Source organism: Sciurus carolinensis, chromosome 5 (genome assembly GCF_902686445.1).
Source record: "Sciurus carolinensis chromosome 5, mSciCar1.2, whole genome shotgun sequence".
NCBI lineage: Eukaryota > Metazoa > Chordata > Mammalia > Rodentia > Sciuridae > Sciurus > Sciurus carolinensis.
In genome coordinates this window covers 45,006,945-45,012,944 of record NC_062217.1, presented here as the reverse complement: position 1 = coordinate 45,012,944, position 6,000 = coordinate 45,006,945, and positions in this window count along the sequence as shown.

Below are 6,000 nucleotides of genomic sequence, written 5' to 3'. Positions count from 1 at the left end.
AATTTTAAGTTTTGACATTATAAAGATTTCAGGAAGGTAGTATGTTGTGATTAACAATAAATACTCTTCCCCCCAAACCCCATGGTACTAAGGATTGAACCCAAGGCCTCACCATGGGAAGCAAGTGCTCTACCACTGAGCTACAGCCCAGCCCAATAATAAATGCTCTTAATGTTACTATAAATTGTCTGTAATGTGATGACAAATGCTGACAAACACATATTCATACTAAGACATTTTATAAAGTTTTGTCCTGTAGTTCTACATTTCCTTGTAATTTTCTGAGCTAATAGCTCTTGATCTGTATCAAACAGCTTTTCTAGTGTTCTTGAGCTGGAACACCAAATGACCAAAGGGGAGAACGGCTAATTTTAAACATAGAAAAGATAGAACAGAATGGTTAGTGAGAACCAGGATGATTAGATGATGACATAAGACCTGTAGATACGCACATGATTTACTCCTGGTGCCTGACCCTGTCTTTGTGTTCTAATTAGAATAGAAAGTAGCCAGAATATTTTCCTCAAATATCACCTTTTTGTCTTGTTGTTTGACTCTTCTAGTAAATCAGTCTAATGTCATTTGACCTTAACACAGTTGAAAAAATATCCTAAACTTTCACCTTGGAGTTATAGAATCAAGGTTTATTTATTAAATTTGTTGTTTATAGAAACCTGGTAGTTCCTAAGGACATTAATATAAAAAAGATTAACAATGCAAAATAGTGATTTTATATTTTGATGGCTAATAGTGTACTTTTAGTGGTGCACTAAATACATGAAATAAAGTTTGTGCCTTTGGCATAATTTTTTTTAAGTGAATAAATCATATCAAATTACACCAGATAGGAGAGGAACGGTGATTAGATTTCAATGGTGCTAAAGTTTTTCCTAACTTATTCCTTCATTCTTTTCTTTTCTTCCTTTTTTCTTTTTCTTTTTAATTTTGTCTGCTACTGTGAGTGGAATTGATCTGGGATGAGGGAGAAACAGGAATAGAATAATAGTCATCTCTTGAAAATTAAGATTTCATTGTGTGATTATTTTCACAAGGTGGCTAAGTTTGGGATTTCCCAAAGTCGACTCAGATCCTGAGTGAGTGGTTTGTTATTAAAGTCTTCCCAGGAGAAACCAGGAAATCAGAAAGGGAAGGAAGACTGGTAAGGAAAAAAAAAAAAAAAAAAAAAGCAAAGCCAAGTTGCAGTATCAGGTAAAGTCCTTTTGAGGGTAGCAAACCTTCCAAAGAAAGTCCCAGAAAAGAGCAATTGGAGGTAAAATTATGCCTCAATAGGGAGAGGGCTGTTTGGAAAGGATAAAACAAGACTGAGAGGATCTGGGCAGAACATTAACGTTTCAGAAAAAGCTTTTCTTTGTGAGGCATTTTGAAGTAAAGGTAGATTCTCTTGCATAAGGCAGTTGGAAATGAAGAAATTGTTTTCATTGTTGGGATCTTACTTTAGAACAGTGGATTAAGTGTTGGAGTTCCAAAAACTGAGAATTGGAGTCTGAAGGCAATGCAATTTATGGATGTTCAAGGACAGAAAAAGGAAAGATCTGAATGAGGAAGTGGCATTTTTGATGCAAATAGATAAAAGAAACATGAAGGAATTACACTAATTATTAAACAGTGCATGGGTAAACTACCTTGACAGATTGAGACTGAAAGGCTTAGATGAATAATCTAAATAAGTGAAAGGTTAGGAAAAAATGGATCTTTTGAGAATTTTATGCAAATTTATATGAACCATAAATTAAAATTAAAGTATCTGTTATCCAGCTCTCCAGCAAAGTCAATAGTACATTTAAGTTATGGAGGTGCACTCAGAGGTCTCACTTTAAGGAATGACAGACACTTGAAGTGGCTGTCAGTCTCTGGAAAAGGTGGATGAGAAAATTGTGTGATATTTGCAGCCAAGTAGATGTACAGACATCTGGCTAGATCTGTGCATGAGGTAGTTAATGTAGGTCATGGAAGACAAAGCAATACATGCAAATTTTTGGCTTGCTACTTTTTTCCATGTCACATACACAAAGAAGGACTATAGATTCAGGTAGAAATGGTTTTGAGAACACCTTAAGGAGATTTCTCTAACACAAGCACAAGGATCACATGGGTCTATTCTATGTAGAGTAATGTCAGGGGAACAATAAATATTAGCAGATGAAGTACATGATGTGTCTTGACTTATTTACTTTAGGAAAAAAATTATTGGAAAGTTTATATCTTAGCCTGACAGTGTATTATCACTGCCTCTAAATTACCTTGGGCTATGTGATTGAGCAATGCTGGCAAATTTCTGTAATTTAAGTGTTTTATTCCAATTTTGACATGATTTTTATGCCAGAGAGCTTTCTGGGTAAGAAGCCTTTTAAAACGATTTCTCTCACGAACTCTGGTTTTTGCTTTTGGAATACATCATCTCATTAATTAAGAGGTTGAAGTCTCATTACTTCATGTCAGTCTTCACTGGATTATGTAAACAGCAACCCTGTCATTACCAATTCATATGCTATTTTTATTTTTCTAAAGATTTAGAGCTCACAGCCATCATTTAAATGGAACATTACAAAAAAGAAAAAGCAATTTGGAGCATCCCGTTCTGAGCTATGTACTGAATAAATCTATTGTACTATTAGTATCTATTTTAAATTATTTTTCTTGGTTTTGGTTATACTTCAGTAATATTCAAGAAACAGTATTATACAGTAGCTAATATCATATAGAAGACCTGTTTCTTACATTGCCAAATTTATCAGCAAAGAAAAACATTTCCCTTAGAAGGATATTATGGATTCAAATAACATAGGTTATTTGTGATAGACATATAACTTCTATCTTCTGATCATTAGCTTTAGTAATCATTAGCTAAGTTAATGAAAAATAAACATAATGGTGAAAATATGAACAAGTAAAATATGAGCAACTAGCAAATCAAAACCACACATTCTTCCAAATTAAGGACTACCACTTCCAATAGTCCCAATTCATTGTAGTATTAATATAGCACTTTAATAAGTTTTATGGATGAACAGTGAATTCCACATTCAGTATAAGATAAGGAACTGAGTTTTCAATTGCAATTTCCTGTGTGAATTTCAAAAGCTTCCAAAGCAGTATTTATAAACGGAATTCTATTTTTTTAACCAAAATTTTTTTCAGATACCAAACTTAATGTAGTATTACCTATGCATTTCAGTGCTGATTATTTTAAACCATAAAATTTCTCTTTGATTAAATCCATTTATGCTTCAAAGTCTATCAAAATGACAGGTGAAAAATAGAAAAAAATTATTTCTAGTTCATAATACAGTTGAAGTTTACCCTTAGAATTATTTTCTTGTAGTGCCATGTAACTAAAGTAGGACTTTGAATTTCAACTCTTCCTGGATGAGCTGTGATTAGATCCTGGGCGAGTTGCATTACCTGTCTAGCTTCATTTCCCCCATCTATAAATCAGGGATAATAACATATACCTTAAACCATTATTTTAGGAATTCAATAAAATAGTGTACAAAATTTGCCAAATATGAAATAGCATAGTTACTGTGCACATTACTGTTGTTTAGTGTTGTTATTTCCTATCAGTAGTGTTTTGGAAAATAGCATGACTAATCAATTGACTAGAAGAAACATGGTCTGAAAGATAACATGTTGGCCATTTATATTCACCATGGAAGTTTCCATGATCGTTAATGTGACTGTTTAATATGTAAAATATCTGGTGCTCTCTAAGGTTTTAAGATATGGCTTAAAAGTAAATATCAATTTCTTAACATTGGCCCATTGATTTTTCCACAGCTTGCATATGTAGTAATATTTTGAGATAGCAGTTCTAATTTGCCTATAGATTTCATGTGTAATATTATGAGGTATTAACTGTGGGTTTTTTCCTCCCTCGGCTTCCTTGCTTTAGTTACATTTTCCTGATCATTTCGGTAATAGCACCTAGCTCGCCAGGGTGAAGATACATACTGTTGAGAATTAAGGAGTTATTCACTATCTTCTAGCTTCATATCAGGACTTTTTAAAGTCTGTGGTAAAAACAATATTCTTAAAGCATAGCTTTAGAAGACTCATAATTGGACAAGGAAGTTGATTGCATTAACTAGAGAAAAGACCTTCAGGTACAACACTGACAGAAGATGATGCTCAAGACCAGGAAGAATGGATTATTTCTGCAGAGGTCAGTAACATCAGTGACTGGCGCTTGGACGAGAGCCTTGCCCCTGATGACAAAGCAATTTAAATCCCCCAGGAACTTACCATTTCTAAGGAGAAGGTAATGAGGATGAGAATGATGAACTGTGTGTTTACCCCAAGGAGAAAGTTTAAAACCAGAAATATGTGAGAAAGACCATGAGATGGTTTGTATATCATTTGTGTACCCAAAGGGTTCATATGTTGAAGGCTTGGTCCTCTGTGTGTAGTCCTGAAGTGGTGGGACCTTTAAGAGATGGGTCCTAGTGGAAGGTCCTTAGGTCCTTGGCGATTGCATAGTTCTCCTAGGATCTCTATTAGTCCCCAGTGGCTCTTTAGATTCCCATCTTGCAATGTTATCTGTCATTCCTACACATACTCCCACCATGATGCCATCTGCCATGAGGTAATGTAGCCAAAAGGGACCATTGCCCTTGCCAGAGCTGGTAGACTTTGGCCTCCCAACCTGTGGGCTAACTAAACTTCTTTTCTTTATCACTGAACAACCTCAGATATGTTGTTATAGTAACAGAAAAGAGAAACAGAACACTAGGCTGAAGATGTCATATTCTAAGCTAGGTTTTACAGAAATAAAAATAAATAACTTCAATTTTCCAACCTTGGGCTTTATGATGGGGCTAAAATATCATATCATTAGGTTTGAGATCACCTCATGCTTTAGTTCTTCTTGATTAATATTAAACTTTCCACTATCTGAAATTGTTTTAAAGATTAGAGAGGAAAGATGCTTTCTTTCAAATAATTTAACTGCCACAAAATTAAAAATAGTTGCATTAATTATAAATGATATTTTTAAAAAATTGTATTATCTGAAGTAGATTAGACCTATTGCTTTTGTGTGGGGGAGGTACTGGGGATTGAACTCAGGGACACTTGACCACTGAGCACCATCCCCAGTCCTATTTTGTATTTTATGTAGAGACAGGTCTCATTGAGTTGCTTAGCACCTCACTTGTGTTGAGGCTGGCTTTGAACTCATGATCCTCCTGCCTCAGGCTCCCAAGCCACTGGGATTACAGACCTGTACCACCGCACCCAATATTACATGCTTTTTATCTTTATTTTAAAATAAACTTTCACACATATGACTGTAAGGAACCAGCTTGACCTGACTGCAACCATCTTGAATTGAAGTCACCATGGTTGCCTCTGAGAAACCCTGGCCTGTTTTCCCTACATAGTTTTCCAGCAGATGATAGGTAAACAAAATCACTAGAGAGGCATGTGAAGTTTTATGACCAGACCCTGGCACTGTCAGTTCCAGGAATATGCCTGACATCTTTGGTATTAGCTTGAGGTAAATCCAGGTATACTTCAACTTGCATGAAAGCTACTCTTCAAGCTCCCCGCCGACCCACGTTGCTATGAATTTACTAGTCTTGTTGTCATCCTTCTGTCAATCCATGCTTCTGTCAATAAGTCTCCAATAACTTGTAATCTGTGTGCACTCTTGGATCTATCTGCCTCTTTTTTTGGTCTTGTCAATATTCACCTAATTTACTCAGTTCTTTCACACTGGATTTTTCTGAAACAATAACTCAAAGTCTTATTTATCATGTGCAAATATTTTGAATCTCATTATAAACTTAAAAAGTTTAGTAAAATTTTCTTTTATAAGCTATAGCTAAAATTATGAAGTATAAATATAAGAACTCTTAACAGAAATTATATTAAAATATACTTATATGATCAGCATCTGGTTCAAACTTATCTCCAGGTAAACATAGAGGATACTCCTTACAATCTGTAGGTTTAACCATTTTCATTTGTAGATGTGTTTCT